At 40.1% G+C, this 17,025-nt stretch overlaps 1 long non-coding RNA gene across 1 annotated transcript; it reads left to right on the forward strand.

The window, feature by feature from the left end:
* Positions 1–9,791: 9,791 nt before the first annotated feature.
* LOC119730269 lies at positions 9,792–12,485 on the forward strand. Its single transcript, XR_005271351.1, has 2 exons — positions 9,792–10,620; positions 10,680–12,485. It is a non-coding gene; the product is annotated as an uncharacterized LOC119730269 (long non-coding RNA).
* Positions 12,486–17,025: the final 4,540 nt, after the last annotated feature.

Here is a 17,025-nt window from a genome sequence, read left to right on the forward strand (position 1 = left end):
TGGTCCTCAAACTAGGGTGGTGACCCTCCCTCCAAACAAACACTCATTATCTTTATTATGACTCTTTCCAAGAAGCGATAGTTACTTTCGCAAACCTTTTTGGTATATCCTTTTTCTGTGAAATGAGGTCCACCAAATTAATCTTATTGTTTTAGTTCAGAATCCACTTATAAAGTACTTTTGTGTCTTAGCTACATCTATAGTGTTAACTTTTAAGCGCCTACTTGTGTTTTGTGGTCAAAACATTTTTCTCACATTACCAAATGCTGGGTCATTCTTCGTTCCAGTTTTGGTACCATTTTCAAAAATTGACTCGAACAATTTAAAGCAATTAACTTTCTAGTTTATTTCTCAACTAGCCACGAGTACATTGAAAATTTAGGGACGCGAAATAAAGGAAAGCTGGGTCTTTAATTGCCGAGCCAGTCTTTTAAAATGCTTAGTAAAATTGTCACCGGCGCTTACAGTTTTATGGCGTGCAAAGTGCAACCCCGAAATCAAGATCCCCTCTACTTTCCAAGCTCTATGTTCTAATCAAGATACATGATCTCATTTTCTAATCGAGATATCTCTACTTCGAATAAAGATATCTCTATTCCGAATCGAGATATCTGTATTTGGAATCGAGATATTCTCTATCTCAAATCAAGATACATGTATTGCTATTTCTGATAGAGATATCTGCAGGGGCATAGCAAGGTAATTTTCATTGGGGGGACACAAATGGGCACTTGCGCACCCATGCTGAAAATGTAAACAATTCTTTCTTCGTACTCTTTGCCTCCGTAAAATCAAGGGGGGGGGGGGCTGGTACCATCGGACAGTGGGGGCGCTGTTCAAAACCGACGGTTATGCACACCAATGGACAATAAACGGCGCTTTTCATGGCGATACATGCGCAAAATTTAAAAATGCACAAATTTCATGCACAAATGCGTGTTCAGCAAAAAACACTTGCTAACAAAAGAAGGGTACTCTGTACATATGGGGGGGGGGGTTGTAAGCGTTGAGCAAAAAAGGCATTTGAATGGAAAAGGACAGTCTTTGCAAAATATAAGGGGTGACTAAGCCCCCCTCCCCCCCCCCCCCCACCCCCAACTGGCGTATACGCCTATGATCTGTATTTCAGGAACGGTTCACACCAAGCTTTATGATCCACGAAGCGTCAAGTTTTAAAAGTATTATTCTTCATTATTTTTCCAAGATTAGGTGATCACCAGAGTTTCAGAAATATAATTTGCAAATAAAACGTAGGCCTAATTTGAAGGTTTAGAAATAGAAATAAGAAATAATCTTTATATTTATGTCAGGATGCCAGTCATCAGGCACAGTGAAACAGTTGTGATTGGTCAGTGCTTTGAGGCGTAGACCTATAATCTCGACATAATTATGTTTGTGATTGGTCAATATCATGATATTAATATTCATGAGTAACAAGACTGTGTGAGAAAGCTATTCACTAAATTTCTGATATAAAATGAGGAGGAATTAAAGTTGCAACTGGCTCTTGGACCCATAGGTTTGTGCACAAATTACCTGGTTTGTTTGTCATCCAATCCCAAGATGCATTGCGAATATCGAAAATGTTTATTTCGGGGGTACTTTTGTCCCCCAAAAATCGAGATGTTCATTGCTAGTCGTAATTTCAGCCGCACAGTGCATGGTCGCCTTCTGTAAGAAACAACGTGTGTTTTAGTGTTGTAATTAATTTTATGTGACACACACAACGTGTACTGTGCATTGAATCGTGGAGCTGTAATGAAAACGACAGGAAAAACGTATGCGTACCCCGTCGTGTCCGATGTAAACAACCGGGGGTTTTTTGTGGGGTTTTTTTTCGTCTTTTTTCGGGAACGGTAGGACATAATAGGTTAGTTTCCTTTCAACTAGACCTTTAACCCTACAAGGGCCGGGTTATTTTGACAAGATCTCGGCCATCAATTGACGAAAAAAAATTGAAACTCGGTATATGCATAAAGCAACCCATCCTAAACATAACCAAGAAATTTCATGACTATATGTCAAAGGGTTTGGAATGATGGCCCTGCCTGATTCCGTGGGTTTTCCCCAGAATATTCTTCTGGGCTTTTCCTCCCACCTCTAAAACTGTAACTTCTTCTCATTGTCTTCTCTCAACAGGTTTCTTCAGGCTTGCGAGCTACAGTGCCTAGGGCGCTTTTGAGGAATCCTTGGTTTCATTACCAGAAATGATTAATAACAATAATAATAATATGTACGAATTGTAATTGTGCTCTGTGTACACGACGTATGGGAAAGTTCAGTTTTCACGGCGCGTAGCGCCGGAATATTTTTCGCTGCATGCGCAACAACCCGTGGTCCGATTTTTATGTTTTTGGTATCAAAAGATGCGCAAGGCTCGAGGCTAAAAAGTCATGACTACGGAAGCGTAGACGGGCCAAAAGAAATTAAGAAAAAAATAGCTCCTATCTCGCCACGGCGAATTACTTTCTCGCCGCGGCGAGTTACGATCTCGCCGCGGCGAGTTACTATCTCGCCGCGGCGAGTTACTATCTCGCCGCGGCAAATTACTATTTTGTATCGGTGAGCGTCGGGCACAACTATGGGGTCCTATGGAACGCCAAAGAGGCATCGGCGTAGCCAGGGTTTTCATCCTAGGGGACTTGGAGGGGGGGCTTGAGGTTACAATGGAGGGGCGCCCCAAAATTTCATCCAAGCTGAAAGGCCGTGAGACAGGGTTTTTTCACCGGACATCCGCCCAATACCTTCCCTAGTCTAGTGTCCCACATATACCACTCGGCCGGGCCACTATAGATGCACTACATTAATCCGTGTTCCACTCGCGCTCGCGGGATAACTAACTACCACTATTCAATTTCCAAGGGACCGTAATAAACAGCCACTCGCGAAAAAAATTCGCAGAAAATCGCCGGAAAAAAATTGACTTAGGCCTATATTCTTCCAGGTAGTCATGGTAACTCATACTGAGGTGTTTTTCTACGGATGCTAAATTTTCAGTGGGGGGGGGGGGGCGACTGGGCGTGCGAACTTTTTATGGGACGGGGCTTGATAGACTTTTGAAATCGGTGTTGAAATAAGGTAATTCCCCAATCTTTTTTTTTTTTAGGAATCCTCACAAGTTGTAATTTTATGAGTAGTTGAACACTTATAATATTCCGAATTTAAGCTTAATATGTTGCAGACGCTTGTGTTACATCCCCTATCACCGAGGTCAAGCTCGGATTTTGCCGAGCAAAAAAACATGGTCAGTGGCCGGTTTGGCCGCAACGTTGACGTATATATGACATGCGCGTTATTAGCATATTAATTAGCGTGACTCTGCGTGACTTCGCGTGGGCCTCTGTATAGACCAATGTAAACCAACCAAAAAAGTTAATATTGTATTGGTAGAGAACTCGTGAAGGAGGGAGTCGTAAACTTTATAACTGCATTCCATATGGATAGAACCTTATTAATATTCGTGACGCTTACAAATATTGAAAAATGACGAACTCAAAGCCTATTTTTCTATTGTAATGAAAAATACTGAATAATAGGATCATGATAGGGAAAGAAACTCCAAAAGTGTCTCTAAGATACGGCCTTCAAAACGGGAGAAATTGATGTTAAAAGATTTTAGCCCGCGAACATCAAAATGTCTGTGTAACGGTAATTTGAGCTTGTTTCATTCAAAATCGGTCGTAACAATCGCAAGGCGGAACATTACAGTAATTACTTTTCTGCCCTCTGAGAGATGCAATTATAATATTGAATTGTTGGCTGGGTCATCCTCATCCCGTACGCTAATGGACCTGGCATTGCAAGTGGATAAATCACCTGTTGCCGCCCACTGAACTTCGTTTTCTTTCTTAATTTATTCTTAACAAACAAGAAAGGACAACTTCATTATTACATAAATTATTTCATTTATCGGACGTACTAGAGGAGTTATTATAGAATCCAGCCCTGTATGGGTGATTAGGGTGTTAGTTTTGCCAATGTTGATCAAAGATGGCAAAAATCCATCACCACTTGCAAAAATGCTTCACCGATTGTGACAGTCAATCATCGATTGCAAAACCCCACTGCCTATTGATAAAGTGCATCGCCGATTCGTTGATCACATTAAATGCCTCTTTGGCGTTCCATAGAACCCAAGGAGTATCGCTATTCGTCGTGCCTGACACTTGCCAATGAAAGATAGTAAGTCGCCGCGGCGAGATAGTAAGTCATTGAGCGAGATAGTAACTCGCCGCGGCGAGATAGTAACTCGCCGCGGCGAGATAGTAACTCGCCGCGGCGAGATAGGAGCTATTTTTTTCTTAATTTCTTTTGGCCCTTCTACGCTTCCGTACATAACAGCTCGGGTCGCGAAAAAAAAATTCAAGGCTATCGCGGAAAAGTTGAAGGGGGCGCGGATTCCACCCACCGGCCCTTTTAGGGTTAATATACTTTCAGTAAAAACATGATTTTTCGGGGATTTCAGGCCGTAATTCTCCTTTAAGTGTAACTTAAAAGATTTAATGTGGGAGTCCCGATATTATAGGACACCGCCGTTGCGTGTGGTGTGTTTGTCGTGAGAGGTGTTTGGGCGATGAGAAATCCGGATTTAAAATTTGTACCTGACACCCTGTAGCTTGCTACTTCTTCATGTTTTATAGTTACTATAACAAAGTTGTTGGTTTACAAAATATTTTGATAGTGTGCTAGCTATAGTGCTATGCAAACGTTTTCCAATATCTTATAAGAAGCATTTTGTTTTCTTATACTGTGTAAATGTTGAAGAGCGAGTTTGAATTCTTCTAAAATCTGTTCAACACAGTTTGTATTATTGAAAGTACAACATTGTAACTTCTTTTTGACACCAGTTTTCTTTAAACACTGTATTCTATACAGAAAAACAAGATGATATATTTACTACAGCTTGAAGTTAAAGCTTGTAACAGTAAAGTAAAGACGGATGTGTACCTTTAAAAAAAAATTGTGTATTTTCCACTTTAAATGAGAGAACGAAGAAAGATTGTCTATAGCTTTTCATTTAAGTTTACTTTTGATTACAAATGTGACCACAGGGGCTGGTCCGAGTATCCCAAACTCAAACGTTCAGATTGTTGAAGATATCTATTACCCCCATTGCTTGTTTTAAAGGTCATTGATTGTAACTAATGTAAACTAATGTGCATATCTCCTTGGGTCATTATGATGCTTATGTACGTGCCATTCGGGTCGCATGGCATAAAAGCAGGGAAGTTGTGGGTCCCGATATTATAGGACACCGCCGTTGCGTGTGGTGTGTTTGTCGTGAGAGGTGTTTTCTCTATGACACCGCGCGCTATTGCGTGCGGAGAAACCTCGTCCCCAGGGTGTCGAGCAGTACGCGCCCACCACTACCTGCTCTCTCACCCTGGTATTGGATCATTTGCATGTGCAAGATTTTTACACACGTATGCAAATGAGGAACAGTCTGGTGCCTGGATATGCATTACACATTAGCGTTTGCTTTTGCATGCGGTGTCTGAGGTAAAAACAGAGTCGATTCGTAGCAGCGCGAGCACGGCGTGAGTTACGAAAACACGAGTTTTGAAATCAAACTGTTACGATCTTATCGAGACAATTAACATGCAGTATCATATTTCATATTAATATGAGCAAATTGGAAAGGAAATTAGTATTTTCGAGAAGGCGTGGACGAATGATCGCGAAAATACGTACTGCACGTTGTGAATAATAGCACCAAGTACACGATAAAAATCAATTACTAGCCAATTGCGGTATCCAATCAGGATACAGGAAGAAAGTTTCCTATCCAGGGTTTACTATGGGAAACGCGGTTGAAATAAAGTAAGCACTGGGGACGAGGTTGCGTGCGGAGGGACTTTCCCTCAATGAGCAATACTTTCGCGTAAACTGGGCGATGAGAAATCCGGACACATGTATGCGAAGAGGCGTACAATGTACATGTACATGTATGTCAGGAACTCGGGAGTGAATGAAAACCGTGCATCCTAATGGGACGAAATTGTACAATTTTGGGGAATTGAAGTTCCAGGAAGTGAGTATTCATTATGCCAAGATTATATAGATCCACCTTACAGCTTCCTTTGATCGCTTTATTTGTGTAAAGTTTGAAGAAACGTGACAAACAAAATGAAACTTTCTGTGTACATGTACATGTGTGAAACCATGTCGTTACCTCACTCCATGTAGTATGCATGAGACATCATAACTTGTATAGACTTCACTGACCCTGGGGTAAGGTTTTATGTATATTGATTATTCCTCAAGAAAATTTACACTTTGTTAATGTCTAGAACCATTATGAGTATCAAGCCTTGTGTATAGTCGTGTTCCCTAACGACCCGTGGCGCACTTCGAAGCTTACCCGACTTTCCTCGTATAGTGTTGCCAAACCTCTTTGTTGACAAACCTCAAATTCATGCAATGAAATACTAGTACTTTTACCTTATCAATGCTAGGTAGTTTACCTCTGTGAACAATTTCAGTTTCATAAAATTTAATCCGAAATTCAAAAACGGTGGTGTCCGGAAATTGGGCAGAAAATGGCGGAGTGTTCCCTAACGTGGCGCACTTGAATAAATCTTGGAAAATTCCAAATTAACACTTACGAATTCCTGTAAACTTGATAAATTCTGATAAATAATTAATATCTTTACTTACATACCCAGCCAATGTTCGTCAGAAAATTATTTTCGTATTTTTCAGGGCATTTTGAAAGGGTTCACTTTGCACTTGAAAATAAAATCGGAAAATCACGCCAAAATAGCTTTTCCTTCTAACTTTGATACGGGTAAATAAACTCGCGATTTATGAACAGGACCGTTTAGAACTTGATGAAATTTCACTTTCTGTGAAATTTCAGTTTAAAATTTTGCTCTAGGTAGGCGCTTCCCGGCGAAAAATCCAAGTGCGCCACGTGGGGCCGCGCCACGTTAGGGTACATCACTCATTTAATACAATGTTTTCAAAGGCATTTATGTTAAGTGGGAATTATTTTCTGGAATACCGAATTAAGTTTTGTGAATAACGAGGATTATAATGTACCTAAAAAATCCTTCTTGCGTTTGTAAGGGTGCATGGGGAAAATAGACAAATTTTGAAACAAATCAAAAAAATGTGAGTGATCAAAAAATCTGATAAATGTGTTTTTTTTAATCCGATTTGTTAATTTTTTTTTTTAATAACAATAGTCGCCTACCCTGCTTAACATGTAAGGTGGGTGCGGACATCCATGATTTTTGTATATTGGCTTATCTAGCTCCACCTAAATGTATACTTTCAGATCCAGGGGATCTTGTCTGCATGATGTGCCGAATGGTGTTTTCACATTCTAAAAAACTGTTAATTAAACACAATCTTGCTATCACTTTGTAAACATGTTTAGAATCAATGTTCAATTGCTAAACACAATTGATCCTTACTCTAAACATGTTCAGTATTTAAGCATATTTACAAACAGCAAGTGATTAGATAATCGGGGAACATTATTGGTATCTGCACCTGTGTGTTCATACCGTGGTTGGTGACATTTTGTTTTCAATGCAGGAAATGCCACACTATTTTAATACAGTTGTCAACAAAGTATACAGAATGGCTCGCCTGGTGTTGATCTGGGGGGGGGGGGGGGGGGGGCGGGGGCAGTGACCCTCCCTCAAAAAAACCTTTTATTATGGCTCTCCAAGATTTTTGAAATTCTCTGCCAAACGTTTTGGTTTATCATTGTTATTTTTTTTGCCTAAAAAATGAGGTCCAGCAAATTAACCTTATTGTTTTAGTTCAGAATGCACTCATGAATTACTTTTTTGCATAGCTATTGGCTAGTGTTAACTTTAAAGTGCTTAGGCTACTTGTGTTTCGTGGTCAAAGCATAATTTTGTCTCACCTCATTAACAAATGCTAGCTCATTCTTCTTTTGAGTTTTTGTACCATATTAAAGGAGAAAAAGTAAGTAGATTACCTTAAAACAACATTCTGCTTTATTTCTCGACTAGCTGCAAATTAATTGAGAATTTAGGGACGTCAAATAAAGGAAAGGGCTCTAATTTCCGAGTCTCCAAAATGTTTTGTCCAACATTGTCACCGGCGCAAACAGTTTTATATGCTGTGCAAAGTTAACATAAATCCCGAAATAGAGACAACTCTTTCTAATCGAGATATCTCTAATTTCGAATCGAGATACCCCTATCCGAATCGAGATATCCCTATTTCGAAGCGAGATATCTCTATTTCTAATCGAGGTATCTGTGTTTCGGGATAACATGTTAAATTTGCACGCCATACATAATGGTTCACACGAGGCTTTTGATGATCGCTGAAGCGTCCAGTGATTGCACGTACTGGGATTTCCCCACTTGTTTTCTTTTGTTGGTACGGTACCTTGAAAATGCCACGTCAGCGAAAGTTCAGATCAATATTTATCGGCGGTGCATTATCCCATGTAGGAAAGAAGAAATGCTCCATGATTATCCAAACTCCAATTATAGTTCGACTTCCTTAGCGTGCATTTACGTGCATTTGTACTGCAGAAAGCTGAGCAAGCACAACCACCTCACCGTTCTTGTGTTTAACGTTTTGAACTGGTAAGATATAGTTTTCAGTCGCAAGCCCCCCCCCCCCCCCCCCGACGAGCAACTCCCCATCGGCAAAAACCCATAAACGTTAAACTATATACAGTCATCTCTCTGTTTACTTGATTGATGTTCTGTGTCTGTCCGTTTATTTCTGCCTGTTTTAGACAATTTTAATTTGTACACCTCTTGTATTTTAAATTTAACTGGTATATCCGTATTTATGTAAAGCGCCTTGTGCGTCAATTTTTAATTGCCCGTTTTTCTTATTCTTATTGCCTATCTTGACAGTTTGGCTGTCTTTTATCAACCATATTATTTTATAGTTATTTTAAAGGTTTTGTCTTGTATAAGTTTTAGTTTATTCTTAAATTTTAACCTGTTCATTTTTATTTCTGTGAAGCGCCTTGAGCGTCAATTTTGACGGATTTGGCGCTATACAAGAGTTATATATTATTATTATTATTATTAGTCCATTGTGTTTTTTTCTTGTGGTGTACATGGCCCCCTAGTTTGTTCTGTGCGCCACCCCCCCCCACCCCCCACCCCCCCCCCCCACCCCCCCCAAGCCCGGGAGCTGGTGACAGTGCATGTATTTACGTATAGGCCTAATTATCATAACTTCGCTGTCTCTATACGAACACGACTGTCGTATTGAAGAATCTACAAATGCATGCATATTTTTGCACGAGTGATGCATGCTCTGCATTTGCTAAAAATCAATATTATGCAAATATTGAGTGGCTCAGCGTGGAATGGGAGGAATATTATCGCAAGGTAAAATCTGGACTTTCCATTTCACGATGCGAAGCCGAGTGAACTGGAAAAGTCCAGATTTTACCGAGCGATAATATTCCTCCCATTTCACAATTTAAAGCCACTCAATATTTGTTTTATATTACTGACAAATAGATCATTACGGAAAACGGATACTGCCACTCAATAAGTCTGAAAATATTTTTTGTACGTGTGAAAATATTTTTTGTACAGCGGCTGCCACTTATTAGGTGGCGGCCACCACATACTTATGTAGCGGCCGCCACTTATTATCTGGCGGCAGCCACTTGTTAAAAGTACAAGAAAGCGGAGCTTCTGAACAGAGCAAAGAAAAGGTTGAAAAGGCAAAGGTGGCTGATTGGGTGGTGGTGGGTTAAGTTTCATGGGCAAACAAAAATGCCTTTTCTCCGGTCAGCTCAGAGGTGGAATCGAGAATGACACATAGAAAAGTCACTTATGCCTGAATTCATTGTGAACCGCCATTTATTTCAGTACTTTACATGTACTTGGCAAATATTACTCCATGCAGTGACCAAGGCAATGACATAATGTGTGAGTATTTTGCACTTGTATGCAAAATTGACATACTTGTTCATATTAATGAACCCCATGTGACTTTGCAACAGCCAACCACGGTAAGGAGAAGACAAAAGCTGTGCTGAAATCAACTGTTGTCATTACAGAACCTTTGTTAATTAAAGTTGATAATTCTATGTGCAAGTGACAATATATTGTAATCAAGAACTCGGAAGATATTTTGGTTGCTGATGCTAATTGTTCAAAAGTGCTGAGCACTGTACCACCCGATATATTGCAGCTGCAGACTTGTGTAATTATTTGATAATTGATGTCTACTAATTTGTATTATTATCTTGAATTTTATTTACTGGATTAATGAATTTTGTATCAATTTTCAAGTCGAAACTTCAATCTCTTAACATAGATGACATCATCAGGGGGGCCCACTTCATGTAAATATCTGCTCAGTTACCTCGCGCCTGCATATTACATCCCTGCTGAGGAGATTATGCAGTATTCCACCAGAACCTGAATTGTGTATATTCTCACTAAAGGACCAGTTTCGCTGTGTATCTGAAACTAATTTTTAAGTTATGAGCAGAGGCGTCATGGCGCAAGCGTGGCCACTCATCCAATGGGAAAAATCCCAAAATGACTGCAGAAACATTCCAAGATTTCCCAAGATATCAGCTTTTTGTATCAAATAGCGGTGCAGACCCTATTTTTATGTGCATTGTGCTCAGAAAGTGCATCAATTTACGTTTTGCGCATGCCCAATCCATACTTTCGTGTGCTTCTCAAAATGCAAACAATCCCAAGGCTCAGCGAAATGTTCCCAAGTTCTGGCCTAAACTCCCAAGATCTTTTGAGAAATCCCAAGGATCGAGTTGCCACGCTGCATGGAGCTGCTAAGCTGTTAATTGAGTAAGCACAAAGAAATGTGCTTAGCAAAAACAGATCACCAGCCAAAATGACAGGGGAAGTTGATTGCATGTGACTGGCCCCCTGCGAAAATATGCTTAGCAACCACTTCTGCATAGCAGCTCCGTGAAATGGGTCCAGGGTTTTGTTGATGACTTACGATTCATAAATACCTGGGATGAGACAGGTGGTTCTAAACCGCCGGTAACTGACACCGCTGTGTTCTGCGCCACCCGCGCAGAACGCGCCGCGCGCGCACGCCAATTTCCTTATAAGGAGATTTTTAGCACTACGTACGCACCCGAGGCACATACCATAGACATGGCCAGAGGGGTGTTTCACAAAACATGAAGTAAAACTGTTGAACAAAATCGTTGAAAATTTGTGAATATTTGACTTGTTTTGATTTTTGTACGGAAAGGTATTGATGAATGGTAATAAATATTTGGTTTGCGTGGATTAAACAAGTGCGTGGATTAAACAAGTACGTTTAAAACCAGCTTGGTACGGGGCCTGGACGTGGATAATGACCCTCGCCTTCTCGGCGCGGGTCATTATCCACGTCCAGGCCCCTAGCCAGTTTTAAACGTACTTATTTAATCCACGCAAACCACATATTAATTTTATTCCTTTAAGACAAATTGTGAAATTTATATAAATGTTAAGCTGAAAAAAATGTTAAGTATATAGGCAAATATTTCGCTTAAAATCTGAGGGGTTTTTTTTAAGGGTAGGGTCCTTATAGATTTTCTTGGGTTAAAAGGCACTCATTCCCTCCAAAGCAATTCATCATTCCAAACATTAATGGTTTGCTGCTTACCAACAATCCAAAAGATATTGTTCTGGGCTCGTTTTGTTTTCTTTTCTTTTATTCATAATCGAATCAACGCATATCATTATTTCTCGGCTGTTTAAAAATCTGTTACACAATCTTTTCAAGATGTGTTGAAGTTTTTGTTATGGTATGTTAACTTGTGTGTCCTTGCTAAGCACATTTATTCAGAGGGTGGACTGAAGACGTGAGATATTTTATTAAACTACCAAAAAAAATGTTTGTGCTTGGTCAATTTTGTCCGAGTAGCTTTTGTGTTTGATTTCATCCTCTGGGTTTACTGCTTATGAAAGTGATATTCGTTTCACGTACAGCATTTAAGGCAATAATTGATGTCACAGTGTATGTAATAGGTGGGCGTGGACATCCGGGGAATTTTTTTTCACATTGGCTTATCTAGCTCCCAGACCTATGTTCTTGAAAGTAAATGGTTCTTGAGTCTGGAGTGCTGAACGGTAACACGTAGCAACCAGTGAAAACTGGTGTGATTAATGTTTTCATGGGATGATGTCACTCCGCCCCGATCTATACAGTGCAAGTTTTGCAAAATTTTAGTTGAGTTTTGGCCAATGTCCTTCAGTTAACTTTGTTTTTGTTGCACAGTTTTTGTAATTGCATTTTTTTTTTAAACGTAGTATTAAATGCATCGTCATTTTGTTGAATATAAGACAATTAAACTGATCATTTGTTGCTTTCCACTGTATGTGGTTGTATTCGGTTAATGATATAGTTTGTTTGTGAATTCAGGAAAACGTGCACTATCAAATGGATCAACTTCAAAATTAAATGTATCCTTTGACACACATTGATATATACTAAACCCAAGTTAAAAGAGTTGCTGAAGAAATAAATATGCCAGAACAAAAAATCTATTAGCAACAGCGTGTGTTTCAATTTTGTTAACATTACAGTAAGTTTGTGTATAGGCCTATGAATGCACTTTGTTTTTGTTGAAAAAAAAATGTCACTTGTGTTTTTACAGGTAAAGTTATACGATGATTTGATGACACTTTTTTTTAGACAATGCCTACTAAGGAAAATACCTCCTTACAATAATGCAGCTGTCGCTAGTGTGTGGAGGGTAAGTATTATGGAATACCCCCTTGCACAGCAAGGGTTTATGACTCTGCTATTAATTATGACCTCTTGACATAATCTTGACCTCGATATTCTGACCATTCAGCGGGCCCCTGATACATCGGGTCTTCGGTTACCCGTTGTTGTATTACAAAACATGACATCCACATCGACCAATCAACAGTTTGGTCCATATTTCTGATCGAAATGACGTCAGAGTTTCGAAAGTCGACTCAGATTGGCTGGCGCGCGGGGTCGCATACAATTTAGGATGCATGTATATCAGACGTCCGACCGTGGCTTTCTGCACACGTAAAATGTCTGGTCCTCAAACTAGGGTGGTGACCCTCCCTCCAAACAAAACACTCATTATCTTTATTATGACTCTTTCCAAGAAGCGATAGTTACTTTCGCAAACCTTTTTGGTATATCCTTTTTCTGTGAAATGAGGTCCACCAAATTAATCTTATTGTTTTAGTTCAGAATCCACTTATAAAGTACTTTTGTGTCTTAGCTACATCTATAGTGTTAACTTTTAAGCGCCTACTTGTGTTTTGTGGTCAAAACATTTTTCTCACATTACCAAATGCTGGGTCATTCTTCGTTCCAGTTTTGGTACCATTTTCAAAAATTGACTCGAACAATTTAAAGCAATTAACTTTCTAGTTTATTTCTCAACTAGCCACGAGTACATTGAAAATTTAGGGACGCGAAATAAAGGAAAGCTGGGTCTTTAATTGCCGAGCCAGTCTTTTAAAATGCTTAGTAAAATTGTCACCGGCGCTTACAGTTTTATGGCGTGCAAAGTGCAACCCCGAAATCAAGATCCCCTCTACTTTCCAAGCTCTATGTTCTAATCAAGATACATGATCTCATTTTCTAATCGAGATATCTCTACTTCGAATAAAGATATCTCTATTCCGAATCGAGATATCTGTATTTGGAATCGAGATATTCTCTATCTCAAATCAAGATACATGTATTGCTATTTCTGATAGAGATATCTGCAGGGGCATAGCAAGGTAATTTTCATTGGGGGGACACAAATGGGCACTTGCGCACCCATGCTGAAAATGTAAACAATTCTTTCTTCGTACTCTTTGCCTCCGTAAAATCAAGGGGGGGGGGGCTGGTACCATCGGACAGTGGGGGCGCTGTTCAAAACCGACGGTTATGCACACCAATGGACAATAAACGGCGCTTTTCATGGCGAATTTAAAAATGCACAAATTTCATGCACAAATGCGTGTTCAGCAAAAAACACTTGCTAACAAAAGAAGGGTACTCTGTACATATGGGGGGGGGGTTGTAAGCGTTGAGCAAAAAAGGCATTTGAATGGAAAAGGACAGTCTTTGCAAAATATAAGGGGTGACTAAGCCCCCCCCCCCCCCCCCCCCCCCCCCCCCCCAACTGGCGTATACGCCTATGATCTGTATTTCAGGAACGGTTCACACCAAGCTTTATGATCCACGAAGCGTCAAGTTTTAAAAGTATTATTCTTCATTATTTTTCCAAGATTAGGTGATCACCAGAGTTTCAGAAATATAATTTGCAAATAAAACGTAGGCCTAATTTGAAGGTTTAGAAATAGAAATAAGAAATAATCTTTATATTTATGTCAGGATGCCAGTCATCAGGCACAGTGAAACAGTTGTGATTGGTCAGTGCTTTGAGGCGTAGACCTATAATCTCGACATAATTATGTTTGTGATTGGTCAATATCATGATATTAATATTCATGAGTAACAAGACTGTGTGAGAAAGCTATTCACTAAATTTCTGATATAAAATGAGGAGGAATTAAAGTTGCAACTGGCTCTTGGACCCATAGGTTTGTGCACAAATTACCTGGTTTGTTTGTCATCCAATCCCAAGATGCATTGCGAATATCGAAAATGTTTATTTCGGGGGTACTTTTGTCCCCCAAAAATCGAGATGTTCATTGCTAGTCGTAATTTCAGCCGCACAGTGCATGGTCGCCTTCTGTAAGAAACAACGTGTGTTTTAGTGTTGTAATTAATTTTATGTGACACACACAACGTGTACTGTGCATTGAATCGTGGAGCTGTAATGAAAACGACAGGAAAAACGTATGCGTACCCCGTCGTGTCCGATGTAAACAACCGGGGGTTTTTTGTGGGTTTTTTTTTCGTCTTTTTTCGGGAACGGTAGGACATAATAGGTTAGTTTCCTTTCAACTAGACCTTTAACCCTACAAGGGCCGGGTTATTTTGACAAGATCTCGGCCATCAATTGACGAAAAAAAATTGAAACTCGGTATATGCATAAAGCAACCCATCCTAAACATAACCAAGAAATTTCATGACTATATGTCAAAGGGTTTGGAATGATGGCCCTGCCTGATTCCGTGGGTTTTCCCCAGAATATTCTTCTGGGCTTTTCCTCCCACCTCTAAAACTGTAACTTCTTCTCATTGTCTTCTCTCAACAGGTTTCTTCAGGCTTGCGAGCTACAGTGCCTAGGGCGCTTTTGAGGAATCCTTGGTTTCATTACCAGAAATGATTAATAACAATAATAATAATATGTACGAATTGTAATTGTGCTCTGTGTACACGACGTATGGGAAAGTTCAGTTTTCACGGCGCGTAGCGCCGGAATATTTTTCGCTGCATGCGCAACAACCCGTGGTCCGATTTTTATGTTTTTGGTATCAAAAGATGCGCAAGGCTCGAGGCTAAAAAGTCATGACTACGGAAGCGTAGACGGGCCAAAAGAAATTAAGAAAAAAATAGCTCCTATCTCGCCACGGCGAATTACTTTCTCGCCGCGGCGAGTTACGATCTCGCCGCGGCGAGTTACTATCTCGCCGCGGCGAGTTACTATCTCGCCGCGGCAAATTACTATTTTGTATCGGTGAGCGTCGGGCACAACTATGGGGTCCTATGGAACGCCAAAGAGGCATCGGCGTAGCCAGGGTTTTCATCCTAGGGGACTTGGAGGGGGGGCTTGAGGTTACAATGGAGGGGCGCCCCAAAATTTCATCCGAGCTGAAAGGCCGTGAGACAGGGTTTTTTCACCGGACATCCGCCCAATACCTTCCCTAGTCTAGTGTCCCACATATACCACTCGGCCGGGCCACTATAGATGCACTACATTAATCCGTGTTCCACTCGCGCTCGCGGGATAACTAACTACCACTATTCAATTTCCAAGGGACCGTAATAAACAGCCACTCGCGAAAAAAATTCGCAGAAAATCGCCGGAAAAAAATTGACTTAGGCCTATATTCTTCCAGGTAGTCATGGTAACTCATACTGAGGTGTTTTTCTACGGATGCTAAATTTTCAGTGGGGGGGGGGCGACTGGGCGTGCGAACTTTTTATGGGACGGGGCTTGATAGACTTTTGAAATCGGTGTTGAAATAAGGTAATTCCCCAATCTTTTTTTTTTTTAGGAATCCTCACAAGTTGTAATTTTATGAGTAGTTGAACACTTATAATATTCCGAATTTAAGCTTAATATGTTGCAGACGCTTGTGTTACATCCCCTATCACCGAGGTCAAGCTCGGATTTTGCCGAGCAAAAAAACATGGTCAGTGGCCGGTTTGGCCGCAACGTTGACGTATATATGACATGCGCGTTATTAGCATATTAATTAGCGTGACTCTGCGTGACTTCGCGTGGGCCTCTGTATAGACCAATGTAAACCAACCAAAAAAGTTAATATTGTATTGGTAGAGAACTCGTGAAGGAGGGAGTCGTAAACTTTATAACTGCATTCCATATGGATAGAACCTTATTAATATTCGTGACGCTTAAAAATATTGAAAAATGACGAACTCAAAGCCTATTTTTCTATTGTAATGAAAAATACTGAATAATAGGATCATGATAGGGAAAGAAACTCCAAAAGTGTCTCTAAGATACGGCCTTCAAAACGGGAGAAATTGATGTTAAAAGATTTTAGCACGCGAACATCAAAATGTCTGTGTAACGGTAATTTGAGCTTGTTTCATTCAAAATCGGTCGTAACAATCGCAAGGCGGAACATTACAGTAATTACTTTTCTGGCCTCTGAGAGATGCAATTATAATATTGAATTGTTGGCTGGGTCATCCTCATCCCGTACGCTAATGGACCTGGCATTGCAAGTGGATAAATCACCTGTTGCCGCCCACTGAACTTCGTTTTCTTTCTTAATTTATTCTTAACAAACAAGAAAGGACAACTTCATTATTACATACATTATTTCATTTATCGGACGTACTAGAGGAGTTATTATAGAATCCAGCCCTGTATGGGTGATTAGGGTGTTAGTTTTGCCAATGTTGATCAAAGATGGCAAAAATCCATCACCACTCGCAAAAATGCTT

Source organism: Patiria miniata, unplaced genomic scaffold, assembly GCF_015706575.1.
Source record: "Patiria miniata isolate m_02_andy unplaced genomic scaffold, ASM1570657v1 HiC_scaffold_22, whole genome shotgun sequence".
NCBI lineage: Eukaryota > Metazoa > Echinodermata > Asteroidea > Valvatida > Asterinidae > Patiria > Patiria miniata.